This window comes from Falco biarmicus, chromosome 3 (genome assembly GCF_023638135.1).
Source record: "Falco biarmicus isolate bFalBia1 chromosome 3, bFalBia1.pri, whole genome shotgun sequence".
NCBI lineage: Eukaryota > Metazoa > Chordata > Aves > Falconiformes > Falconidae > Falco > Falco biarmicus.
In genome coordinates this window covers 107,188,917-107,203,214 of record NC_079290.1, presented here as the reverse complement: position 1 = coordinate 107,203,214, position 14,298 = coordinate 107,188,917, and the positions used below count along the sequence as shown (strand labels likewise).

General features: G+C 36.5%; 1 long non-coding RNA gene across 9 annotated transcripts in view; it reads right to left on the bottom strand.

The window, feature by feature from the left end:
• Positions 1-14,298, bottom strand: part of LOC130147083 (uncharacterized) — a 189,602-nt gene that overhangs the window by 163,810 nt on the left and 11,494 nt on the right. For 4 of the 9 annotated variants that reach the window (XR_008821103.1, XR_008821102.1, XR_008821105.1 and 1 more), the window contains 2 exons: positions 13,063-13,159; positions 8,472-10,672 (listed from right to left, as the gene is read on the bottom strand). This is a non-coding gene — a long non-coding RNA (uncharacterized LOC130147083). The remainder of the gene's footprint in view (positions 1-8,471; positions 10,673-13,062; positions 13,160-14,298) is intronic. The other 5 variants (XR_008821108.1, XR_008821110.1, XR_008821104.1 and 2 more) reach the window with 5 other exon arrangements.

Genomic DNA, 14,298 nt, shown 5'->3' with positions numbered 1-14,298 from the left:
CTATTTTTCATAATTACTTCTTTTTATATATATTTCTGTAAGGCTGCCAGTATACTAACATTTGTCTAAAAGGTGAGCCAAGTTACCAACATTTATACACATTCTAGTACAAACGGGACTTCTCTTCCTTCCCCCAAAGATTTCCTAATATTATAGCATATTTATTTTAATGAATATTTTCATTAATATTAAGATTACAAAAACCACAGATGAGAACCGCAAAATTGTTATGGAAAAGTGGGCGGGATTGGGGAGGAGGTGTGAGGGTAAGGGTGAACCATGCAATGCAAAGAAGTGCTAACTCTCTCAGTGCCCGAGCTGTCATTATCCAGACATTACCACCAATGGAAAAAATGGTTAGAGACAGAAATAATTAAGGTACTCCATAGTGATCAGAATAGCTTCAGGTGTTACAGCAAAGGTTAACTTACACTGAACCCTGAACTTCCTGTATTCATGCAGAATGCCTCAACTACTGCGTGCACTGGTTCTTCATGCACAAGCTACCAGATGCAGAATGTGTAAAAATATGCTTAAATCTTATTGCCTTTAAAACATCTTAGATGGTTTATGAAAGGCTTTGCTAAACCAAGATTGAGAAGTCAATACATCTGAGCTTGACTGCAATGTAACTCATTCCTCAAAAACATACAATCCTTGCACAGCGAACTCTGTTCAATACTGGAAAATGCTGCAGGAGGCACAGTCCAGCAAAAATTGTAAAGATGGTCCAGCAAGAAAAACCTAAAATCTACAACACAAATGACACTCTTTTGTGACTGTGTATCTAACATTCAGTGAAAGAGCTCACCCTGTTGCACTGAAACAGCAACAGAAACGTACCTGCATGCCAGATGACAGTCTTTGAGATCAGATTTTATGAACCCACATTCACATGACTTACTGAAATCTTGGAATTATGGAACCTTGACAAAATTATTACTCTAAAGTTTCACATGGGTTTATAAAAAAAAAAGTTTAGGTGACCATGGGTTTGTTTTTAACTGATTTTTTCCCCAAGGTTGGTCAACTCAAGTTCCCAGTATTTTTTGTTCCCTTTCATCACCTGTTAGGTCACCTGTCAATAAAGCAGGTTCACTCACTGGTCTTTTTCCTCCTCATAGACAAAAAATAACAATGGGTCGTGGTGATAGTTTTTATATCTATTCCTACTTTAAGGGACATACACAATAATTGTTTTAACATCTGGAAATGACACGTTCTTCCAGCAGAGGGAGAGGTCCATGAGAAGTGAGAAAAGAGAGCAAATAAAAGCTACAAAACATCCTCAATACATAAAAGAAAGGGATGATATTAGAGACACCTGTATGGGGCTCGTGAAACTTGGTTCTAGTCTCTGATTACATACAGTTGTATGTACATACAGCAGCAAAGTCAGTGGACCCTCATACCTGTTCTTGTCAAACATGCTCTAACTTTTCCCTTCTAATATTACTTTTTAAAAAATGTGTACATACTGTTCTTACGTAAAGGATCCTTCAAATTTGTAAAGATTACTGTGCATATACAGCAAATAGACTCAAAATAAACACAGCAATTTCTGTAGGTACCTATAACGGTGCTTCTGATACCAATTTATATTTTTTTAAAATGTTCATATAAAACCATGGCAATGCAACAAAGACCTGGGATGAGCATTATTAACATTTTATTCCAGCTGCTAAAGAGGCAGCTGAAGAAACAGTCAACATCTTTCTTTTAGATCCTTTAAAATAATCTTTTCATTATTATTTGAGCAGTAGATTTAAAATGCACGTAGATATTTAGAATGCAGACTTCCCCTATTACTTTTAAAATATTAAGATTGCTCAGTCTGTGGACTTATAAACCTAAACAGTGTCACTTTAAGCAACTGCGGTGGAAAAAGCGGATGCTGCAATTCTGTTACTAGCAATACTTCAAAATCTCATGAGACTAACAGTGAAGTACTATATAACCACATTTGTTCCATCAAGTACAACAGAGATCTCTTGAGATACCACAAACAACCATGAGACAGTGTGCTCTGGCTATGTAATTATATTGGGTCTCTTGTCCTGACGCTTGTCTCAGGGGAATTAACGTGTACGTTTAAATTCACAGAACTCACATACACTAAGACTAATTTGTTCTTTCAAGCAACTGCCTTATGGCACTGAGAAATAAATGGGAAGCAGTCATTCTCTGGAAAGGCTGCACGTACATCAAAGAAATGCCCAACTGTGGGCTCTAACAGGTTCTCATTACGAAACACAAATAAATGTCTTTTCAGGCTTTAAGACAGCTAAATAGAAACTGTTAAGAAAATACAGTTACTGTAGATAGTTCAAGATGCTAAATTTATATATTGTTACTAATGAAAAATTATTTCTCCTTAGATGACTAACTTGTATGAGTACAAAAATCTAATATTACTTTTCCCATGTCATATGTGAAGTCAGGCTTCTTTACTTTTGAAATATGGTAATCACTAGAGTGATGTGTTCACATAAAATTCCAGATAAAATTATCAAAATTACAATAAATATCTATTACTTAAAAGCAGCAGAAACTGCTAGCTGAAACACAGGCCAAATAAGAGTAAAACTAAATAATAAAATATAGGAGAAACCTAATTATAGCTGCAGTTTCCCTTTGCCCCCACCCAGGAGAACATACAAAATGCCAGATTAAAAATAATCTGATTTTGCAGAAATTCTTTATCACTGCCTGCAGGAAAGAGGAGGTAGAGTCAAAACCTTTTTTTCAGCAGAATATTTGTCTGTAGTGGAAATTACTAACAAGTCTTCAAAGAAGTATTTGATGATCCTCAGGCTACCTCTATTGATGATGTCAAGAGTTTTAGCACTGAGGGCTTCAGCAGAGAAGTAGGAAACATGGATGGGGAACCGGGCTTTGAAGTTAGCTCAGAGAAGCTGACACAAAATACAAAATGAATCATGTTAAGGCTTGATCATGCAAACACAAATGTCAAAGGTAAAATTCCTACTGACTTCAAACACGAGTGGAATCAGGTCCTCAACAATGAATCAAAATATAGACTGTTCTGAGTCTTCAAGTTTAAAAAAACTCACATCACTAAGTCTACAAAAAAACCCCAACACCATAATGGCACACAATAGCGTTGTTATTGTATTGTTTAATATAGATTCTGTCTGGTCAGCTGTCCAAACAGAGTATTCCCCAATATGATTAGAAATTTGAGTATTCATGGCTGGCAATTTTTCTTTTGTTTTTAAACATACTTACTCACTGCTGTTTCCAGTCCGAGACATGAACATCTAAGAAACATGATCTTCCTTACTTGAGGAAGAAGAAAAAAAACAAACCCAAGCCAAATCATTCTTGCCACCCATGAAAAAATAGTTCATGCTTTTATCACCAAAAACACTAGTCACATGCATGTGACTGACCTATTACATTTTCTTTTAAGATACTCTCTCTTGGAAATACAAGTAGTGAGTCAGTTGTTATGGTAACAATTATTTTTTTTAACTAACATATGACAGCCTGTGTGTCATCTGATGTTGTTCCTGAATTAAGTTACACATTCACTTTTGTCAAATAGTCTAAAAAGAGCTTCTTGCATTAAGAAATAGCGAGGAGAAAACAGGACATTCTTCCCAGGCACCCTGCTTTAGCAGGTATAAAACTCTGAATCCTTACATTATAACATGTCCAACTAAATATGAAAAGATGCAGTTTTGGCTTGGCCCTCCTGCATGCTCCAAAGATAAATCATCATGTTTACCCTCCCCTTTTTTGAAGTTGCAATGTATAAATTCCTGTAAATGATAAACTTTCTCATCACATAAACCTTCTCGCTACTGATGAATCTAAAACTCCAATTAATCAAATTGAGCACTGCCAATAAAAGGACAATCCCAAAATATTTATGCTCAAGTTATTTCTGTTACAGATTAATAGGTATTCACCTGAATCATCAAGGCCATAAAGAAAACTTCAGTACTATTATAAACAAAACATTTTAGACATGGAGCGTCAAAAAATATTTTTTCCCCTCAGACTATTTAGTTACATACACCGTTTTAATCCATTATAGCATTTATTATGTGATTAAATTTAGACATACAGTCAACTTTTTGTTAGCTCAGAGCTATGTCATGATGATGTGAAGAGTAGCTGTTCTTGATTACTTTTTTTTATTAAACAAACTGCCTACAATTCCGTGAGCTCCAGTCTCGGATATCTAGTCTTCTTTGTCTTGTATACTGCTTAGCCAGTAATTTTAATGTAAGTCTACCTGAACTGGATCTTTCTGCTTACATGACCAACTACAATTATCAGTTACTACTTCACCTAAGAGTGTTTTGCTCCTTATTAAAATCCAAAGTTATCAGTTGAATACTTACAATGGTAAAATAAGGCAGCAATCCATTCATCCACTGTGATATTTTTTTGAAAGTTTATTATTGGATACACTTTTAGTGGAACACAGTGGAGCTAGTGGGTGAAGGAAGAAAAAGTATCAAATAGTGACAAGCTTGAATTAGATGTCAGAATACTTAAGGCTAAGTACTTGTGACCTAAAAACAATAGGAGCCAAAACTTGAACATTTTACAGCTCCAATCTTCTAAACAACAAACCAGCAATACATTTGGGATGGCTTAATACAAAAGCTTCCTACACTCCTAGCCCTGGTTTCAATTGAAAGCTTGTTACTCAGTCTTGTAAATTCCCCTAAATTTAAGACATGTAGCATAATAAATTTCTTCAATCCAGAAATATGAAAAATACTTTAGCTGATGCAGCAGAAATGTGATGATACAAAGCAAATGTAAAACAGAGGGATTACAACAATCTGGACAACTAGCAACATTATGTCACTGATATCAGTGCCTAGAAATTTCTTTATTACACTGTGATGTCTTGTAATAACTTCAAGGATATGGAGAACATTCTTCAACATGCACGCATTGCTTTAGTGTAGCAAACTGAAATAACCGAGATAACATTGCTACTCTGAGTCCATTTAGTAATATATCTAACCCTACTTATAAGTAGTCATTATTCTCTTTTTTAAAAAGAGTCTTGGAAAATAATAAATACCACAACAAAAAATGTTGTAAAAATACATCACTAGTAGTAAAAAACAAAACAAAAACCCCAAAGAGCTGCATTGATACTAAGCTTACTTGCTGGGCCAATACCATGGGACTACTAGGAATTAATTTGTAAGCATGAGAAGTATGCTACTAAACAGCAACTAAAGAGGCTTTCCAGTCAAATTACATGTAATTCACCTTTTATGGGCGTGGACCTTATCATGTATTCAAATATGGAATAACATCCACATTTAAACAATGGCTACACATACATTATTACTTAACAACAAAACGTCTTGGAACTCTTTCACTGACAGTTCATCCATACTGAATAAAGACTGGATAACTCTCCACCAGTGCATGATTATATCCATACTATAGGCAGAGATGCACAAAAGCCTCAAGGATCTCCTCATTTACCCATCAGCAGAAGTTATTCCTAAGATACCGAGTTAGACAACATTTCTCTCCAAAAGCAGAGATAAGAATCAGAAGAGAAGTTAGTAGAGCAATGGCCAAAGAAGAGAATCTTTCAATAGCTCATCAAGTGTTCTTAGTTTCCCTCTTTCCCCCCCCCCCTTTTCTTTCTTCCCACCTTTCTTCTAGTCTGCTAGGCATCTTTCCCCACTCTTTCTACCCCCCCTGCCTCACTTCATCTAGTTCGCCTTTCAGTCCCAATTATTCCAATGTCCCTGACCAAACACACAACTCATTCACTGAAATCAATGATCATTAGTTAACTCTGAAAAGTCCCGCTATTTGTCTGCCATGAACACTCAGAAAAACAATGCTATCTTATGAAGAAATCACTCTGGACACGACCTCAACACAGCCCTTAGAAACTCAATGTAAAAATTCAAAAATAAAAGCCTAATTCTTCAAAATCCCAGCAGCATGAAACCACTGTACTCTTAAATACAATTCAGACAATAGAGTAGTGGGGTCCTCATACTCTGCTGCAGCTGATGTTGTCTAATCACTGAACCCGAAGTACAGAAAGCATTTGTAGTTAAGGGATATGCAAGAATAAGACTGGAATTCTGTAGGCCATGAAGTCCTGCTGAAGGAATGGTCACATTAAGGGACCTCCACAAACAGGCACGTTGTTTTGGGCAAACTTGACCTGTGAATAAGTCAAAAAATATGAAAAATACCAAGTCCCAAAGGTGCACATTTGCTTCCTCTGACCTCATATGTGATCAAAAGCATCTCAGTTTATAATCCTTCTCCCTTTAATAGAAGGCTGATTACTTAAATATATAATTGTATGAAAGATTTCAAGTTTTAAAACACACAGAAATTTATCTCCATTGCCTTAGTAGAGAATATAGAGTAATACTACTACTACTATTCTCACTTACAAAGCGCAACAGGAATGAAGCATCTGCCTGATCTGGATTAGGATTTTTGTGGAAGGATGACATCTGGAAATACCGTGCAAGAACTCTACAGCCAGTCCTCTGTTCCACTGTCCCACAAAAGGAAGAGTATTATTTTTTATGTGTGACCCCAAGATCTGGTAATGAAATGTCCTTGGAATAAGCCATCCGAAAGGAGAGGATGTATTTGTTTAATATTGGCAAATTTGGGATACCTTTCATATTTTTAGGTGTTAAATTTTTCATTTTTTTGGTGAGCCTACAAAACAACTGAAAAAAGGACAAAATAGAACTGCGTGAACTAGTAATCTTTTGCAAATTATGCATGCCAGTGTAAACCAAAATAAGGGTGGGAGCGGGAGACAGGGATGGCTAGGATGAACGTACCTCTTACTGTTGCACGGTCACTTTGTTGTTCCATCTTTTTACAGGACACAGGAATGTTTTGAAATGGTGGAAAATAAAGCAATCATTTGTACATATATTATACTGTCCTCCTAAAGGGCACAGCAAAATGAATCAACTAGCACAAGTACACGTCCACACGCACACAAACATGCATACCCAAGTAGGGACACTGTAAGACTAGAAAACTAGGTTGACTGCCTGTAATTACAGGATGCCTTGAATCCCCAAAACTATCTTTAGCTCAGTGAACTGTTAAAGAATTACTGGGTTTTGTTTTGAAGCCCTAATATTTAAAGCAAAACACATCTACGTTTTCTCTGCAATGCCATCTCAACTGCCTCCTCCAAAGTGTTCTTTTTCTGTTGCAACATATGGTACCCCATCCAGAGAGTCACAAGATATTTTGTTTCTAATTGATTAAACTGCATGAGTCACACACAGGATTTGCACATGGATTGCAAAAGCAACTGCTCGTTTTTCACGAATTTTACAAAGTAGTCCAAACTACCAAGTGGTCAACGAAGAGCCTCCTCAGAAGCATCAAATTTGAACAGTCAAATCAGTCACAGACACGTGTGATTTTATTACATGGCCAGGAGTATTTTGTGTTTTTTTCTTAAAACTTCTTTGTTGCAATGCGGGGATCAAGAGAAAGCGTTAGATCTGCTAGTGTTATGGATACAGAGTAAGGCTTTGTCAATTCCAATGTTTCAAATATTGCAACATAAACAAACAAAACTCAAATTTACCACCTTTAGATAGAATATAATAAGCCAAATAGAAACAAAAGTCAAATCAGGTCTTGAGTGTTTCTGAAGTACGTTTTTTGACCCTTAACCTCTTGCTGCTTGGACTGGCAGTACCAGAACTTGTTACTCCAGCATCCAAGTAATTCACGCACGTTAAAACTTGCTGGCTGTTCATTCACCAAGAACTACAAATCAGACACAACAGGAAACAGGAGACTATTAAGTCAGGAAAGCGTCACAAATTTCTGTCCACATCATATACTTGAGTATTTTACATCAACGTACAATGGCTCTTGCATGGACGTAAAAGCCTACGTGGCTGGATATTTCTGATTTTTCCTGAAACTAGCACTCCCACAACTGAAGATACTGCAACTGTGGTATTTATGGGACCAGTTTCACATGCAGTCAAAGCAGTTACTACAAGTATGTGAAGTACCACAGTATTTCTGAACATTACTGAAGGATATAATATGGATATTATATATCCATATATATGGACTAGAGATTAAAATTTTGGGCCCTATTTCATTCTTGGTAAATTAATTAAGACTAGAAATTATTACTTGAACTCTGTTGATCTTATTGCACACCAGTATGTTTTGCCTGATTAAAATAATTGAAAAGAAATCCAGCAAGAGATAACTTCTCTTCTAAAATGGAATCGATGTCACAAAATTATTTTGTTTCTATTTATTGTGAGAAATTTGGCACTGTGCTAAGAAAGAATCCGTTAAGAACTGCTTGTTTGCATTGCTAAGGCAGTTTCTTATACACTCAAGTTATTTTACTGCTATGCAAGGATACTTTTTCATTTTTGAGTTAACTAAAAAGCTGAGCAGTCAACTAATCCATTATCTTTACTTACCATGCTGGCTGCTCAAAGCATCTCCTGCTCCATATAGGGTGTCAAATCCAGATTCTGGCTCTATCTCCCTTAGGGATTGGTAAATCAGCCAGTGCAAATCCAGAATTGCTAACGACAGAAACAGCACATTTCAGTTCCCAGTTTCCAGATGCAATGTATGTCAAAAGATAGCTTATACACTCAAATCCAGTGAAAGAAAATAGTGTGGACATTTTTGTTTGTTTGTGCTGATAGGTTTTTAAATCTTAATTAAGTCCAAATATAAGAATAAATTTACCATGACAGCCATTAGGTACTCAATATATTCAATTTACAGCTGGGTATAAAGCAGAAAACACACATTAAACATAATATTGAGAACTACCTCTCCAACAACTTAAGTCTATTAGATTTCATCAAACTGGAGATACAGCTGACAAATAGGGATGTGTAATTCATTTAGTTGCTCCTTGTGTTTTCCAAGTTCTGTCAAAGGCTGCACAAACTTAAAGCAGTGACTTCCCTAATAAAAAAAGAATCGAGTTGTACAGCTTCAAATAAATATTTCCCTGTAGATTCTATTTCATCTGGTACTGTACCTCAAATAATTTTTGTTGAGTATTTACAAATCCAACATCAGGTATTATTCTTGACAGGGAAAAAAAGAAAAAAATCATTGCTATAAAAATAGATTGAGAACCCAAATATTGGGTGAGATTTTTGAAACAAATTTCAGTGAGATTTAAAGGTTCTTGGTTTCTTAGACATACTAACACATTCAGCAGTTTCCAAAGACTTCAGTGGATTGATCAAAATTTCAGAAATCAATTATTAATTTAGGACTGCAAATCTGTATTTAGAAGGATGATTTTTATGGTCCTATTTTTGAAGACAGAGTTTGGTGTATTTCCTTGATTAGAGAATCTTTCCTTGAATAGTCAGAAGCCACCAGCTGGAGGCAGGGAATGGCAGTGAACAACTGGCACTCTTAAAGGCTGACTATTACATTATAAAAGTGTATTTGACTACCACAAAAACACCTCAGCATCTAAAAAAGGTATTTGTTACGCTTTTTAGGGTATAGTACTTGCACATTTGCTGTAATTTACGTAGCTGGCAAACTAACTACACGGTTTTAGATTACTCCATATACATATTAATCAAGGGAAATACATAATGAAATTGGCTCTTCCCCACACTACGTACATGGCAGTTAACTGTTTTCCTCTGTTTCTTCAATTACCTCAACTAAGTCGGTAGCAGAATTTCATGGGATTTGGTGGTTTCTGATGCTAGCCCAGATCTCCACACCATGACTACTCACAGCTGATCATCAAAAGAACAATAAATAAATAGTTAGCATGTCACAACTATATATTCACCACCTTTTACTGTTACTGTGTCGCAATGCTACAAGTTCAGCTAAAGATTTAAGTCACAGTATAAAACACTCTTACTGTACTTTTACTCAAAAAGGGAACAGAACTCTCCGCTTTGGGCAGCAGCATTAAATGCAGAAAAGTAAATGGCTGATGACCACAATTAAGGGTTAAATTAAGAAGAAATATTAAAGTTATGACTCAGCTGAAAGAAAATCTCAATCAAATCAGAATTGATTGAATGGAATGATCCATTGCTGCTTTATTTCTTAACCTTTCATAGCATTTGTGGTGGGTTGACCATGGCTGGCTGCCAGATGCCTACCCAACTACACTCTAGCTCCCTCTCCTCAACAGGACAGTGGGAAGAAAGTAAGATGAAATGGTTCATGGATCAAGATTAAGACAGGGAGACTGTTTACTGATTACTACCATGGGCCTCAGGGAAAATTATTTATTGCAAATTAAGATAGGCCTGGAAAGTGAGAATATAAGATAAATGAAAACAGTATCTTTCTCCCCCATCTTATGCTCTTTTTCCCCAGCCTCAGCCTCACTCCTTCATTCTCAATTCCTCTACCTTCCCCCTGAGTGATGCAGAGGGAGGAAGAATGGAGGGGTTGCAGTCAGTCCATAACAGTCCCTCTCTGCTGCTCCTTCCTCCTCACATTTTTCCCCTGCTCCAGTACTGGTCCTCCACAAGGCACAGCTCCTGTTGGGAGCACCTGCTTCTGCCTGGGCTTTCCATGGGCTGCAGCATAAATGTCTGTTCTGATGTGGTCCTCTTCACGAGCTGCACACAAACACCTGCTCCACCATGGCTTCTTCCAAAGCTTCCATAAGCTGCAAGAGAAATATCTGTTTCAACACCTGGTGAACCTCCTCCTCCTCCCCGCTCCTCTTTCACTCACCTCAGTCTCCACAGGATTGTTTCTACATACACACACACACACCAGCTTCTCACTGTTGTGCAGTGTTTTATCCTTTCTTAAATATGTTTTTTTAAAAGCTTTGCTGATGGGCATAGCTTTGGCCAGCAGTGGGTCTGCTGCAGAGCCAGCTGGAACCAGCTGTGTCCAGCACAGGGCAGCTCCTGGCCTCTTCTGACAGGGGCCACCCAAGCAGCTCCCCAATTACCAAAACCTTGCCATGTAAACCTAATACAGCATTAAAAGTTACTTCAGTCAAAATATTATTCAGAGTGAAAAACCCATGAAGAATAAATCTTTTTTTCTCATAATTTTATCTTTATGCTGCTTATTTAAGAACGGACTCAGAACACAGGTTCTGGCATTAAACACCTGTAAAAATTATTCTCTCTTTTTTTTTTTTTTTTTTCCCAGGGAACAGGAGAAAGGGAAGGAAATAATTATGATCTTGACTCTCTCCTTACATAGCTACTCTAAAATCAGCAGCAATCATCTGTTCAAGGTATAGTAATACAAATGCAGCTCAACTACACAGTTTGGTTATATAGATAAAAATCATTGACGCTTCAGCAGATAAATTTATTGCAAAATTCCAACAGAAAACCAGCAAAAACCGTACAGTTAAAACACTGCCCAAGATATCCAGAGTCTCTGATCCTTGTGAAGGTAAATGTCTCACAAAGACAGAGCAGACAACATCATTTGTACTTGGCTTGGACAATCATGACATTAACTTGAACCTGTCTTCCCAGAAGGACAGAAAGAAGATCTATATTCATTCCTTTTAATGAAGGCTGTTTCTTCATAAAAGCCAAGCTATCGTTCTGCCTGAAATACTTATCTAGACATTTACTTTAAACTGAAGTTCTGTGAGTAACCTTGACTTCAACAAAAATGCATTTTAGAAAGATATAAAACACAATTAAGTTTTAGCAATAAACAGGAATATCATGCTTTCTTTAATACAAAATGTAAATGATTGCATTGCTGAGAAAAGGGAAAATTAAGTCTTCTAAGCACCCAATGAACAGGAGTGGAACAAATTTCCTCTCTTCAAATATATCCTTATAGTAATCTGAAGAGAATACTTCCATGATTGTGTAGCGATTTCTTCAAGACCTATTCAATTCGTTATTGTTCAGCTTACAGTGCCAGAAAAAAAGGCCTGTTAAAGTTAACATCTGCTAACTAATCATGAAACAGACCATCACAACATTTTATAGGGTTTGAACACAGCTATGAATTTTGATTACTATCAACTTTGACTGGATTAAAGAAGCACTTTACTGTGAGACTTATGAAACCTACAAAAACTTACTCCTTTACAGGAAACTCTTGTAAAAATAAACATTTTCATTCTGGATTCAGAAAATCTGACCTAGTGTTACAAGTATGCCTAATACTAAAGATAGAAATAAATCAGTCAGGTGAATTATATTATTCCGATTTTTTTATGAAATATTTCATTTTTTGAATGTTAACAGCCTACAGCAGAGATTCTGACAAGCAACTATTCTTAAGATGGGCTGCTGCACAGATCTGTTCTTCTGAGTTCCATTCCATATGCTTTGCTGCTTGACACCAAAAGTACATCCATATATGCTATATTTCAAGTTTTTTGGATAATTTCCTTTGAGGCGATACATTCATATCTGAGTGAGGCACTGCAAAAATTTACTCAAGAGCATCTCTTGACCAGCTGCACTCAAGCTGGAATTACTATGCTCTGTGTAAACAGTCCCCTCATGCAGAAGTCAATTGGATTAGAAAAGCTTTCTATTAAGCCACTAGGTCTATATCTTTGCATTATGATGGGATGCATTTCTGCTCTGTGCTTAACAAATTATAACCTGCTGAGCAATTCTTTACTATTTCTAATGACATGATTTAAACTAACTGGGATTACTCTCTTATATGCACGCATACCGTGCATGCACACACAGTTTGTTTCTTTTGCTCTCTTTCCAACATTTTAATTCAAAAATACTTTCACTTTAAAATTAAAAATCCACATTATTAAACCCCCCAAACTCTCCCTCATCGCAAGAATAAAAATCCATTACAAGAACATTCAATACCTCACTGTAGTTCTGCATTTAATTTGAATGAACAGCTCTCTCCCTTCAGGAGAGGTCTCAGTCAAATAGCTATCCCCCTCACTCCATAGAACTATGCATTCTAGGAAAACTGAGTACTCAGAGGATGCTAAACATTACAGTCAGATCATATTAATCAAAAGAGGGACAAGCAAAGCATTATGTCAAAGACTTGTTAATAACTGGAGAGCATAATGAATGTACGTACCAGCAGGGTAGCCATTGATCCACAGTCCATCACAGATGTCACCAGAACAATTAACTATAGCACCCCGTTCATTGAATACGTCATTTCTCCACTGCCCCTTTAAACAGAAATACACACGGATTTTAAATTTCGACAACACCACAGCTAAATTATAAAGAAGGGATTATTTCAGCCAATTTTCAATAGCAAAGTGGGTGGTCCTCAAGGCTTTTTATAAATACCCTTCCAACATTTGTGTGAAAAGTTGAATAGGAGACCACACAACAACCGAGGATTATGTGGCATTCCTCTAAAGAGGAAAGGGGGGAGAATCAAACATTTCTTGCCCAAGGTTTGTTACTGTGGGATACTATTATGTGAGGTCTTTCAGTTCATATATTACACCGCATTAAATTACATGGCAAGAATGAATAACTGCTTTGTCACATACAGAATCACACATTATTTTGCTTTTTAAAGATTGTGAAAAGTGAAATAGTGTACCAAACTCAATTCCAAAAAGCTTGTTATTTAAATCTGGACTGCATTTCACCCAAGAGATACCCTTTACATAAAACTTCAAAGATTCCTAAGGCTGCAAAGCCAAATACCACAGAAGCTTTGGTATGAACCAATTAAAGTTCCTGGCTATGTTAAACTTGCACACGTAATCACGCAATTTAGTATTACGTCATGATGAACATGCAGTTTTTCTAGTGTACCCTTTCCTACTCAATATAGCATAATCTTGAGATCACTAGTTCACAGCCAGAATTTTACTAATGTTAACCAATAGCTAAGTTGATAGACCTCTTTGTGGTCCTGTATTAGAGGACAGGAAAATTTGTCAGACATTTCATAGTATTTCCTGGCAGGACTGGGAAGGTCACAATCGGGAACACTGGTTTTAGTTTCAGACGCAAGAAAGTACAGTATTGTATATAGCAGTATGCACATTTATTCCAAGATACATATAAAAGAGCATCTTGACGCACAGAGCTGGCACTGAAAGTTAAGTCTGAATTCTTCCCATTGTATTGAAAAAGTTTAGAGTTGAAACTGGTAAGAAAATACCAGACAATGGTCAAAGTATAGTCACAAGTCCAGGTATGGGAAGTAAAATAACTCAGCAACAAACACCACTTGTTTTACACCATATTAAATCCTGTTTAGGTACTGGACAACATTCTGTCAATATTAAGAGTACTTAAGGAACTAGAGAATAAGAATATTTCAAATCTAAAGTGATAATTCTTC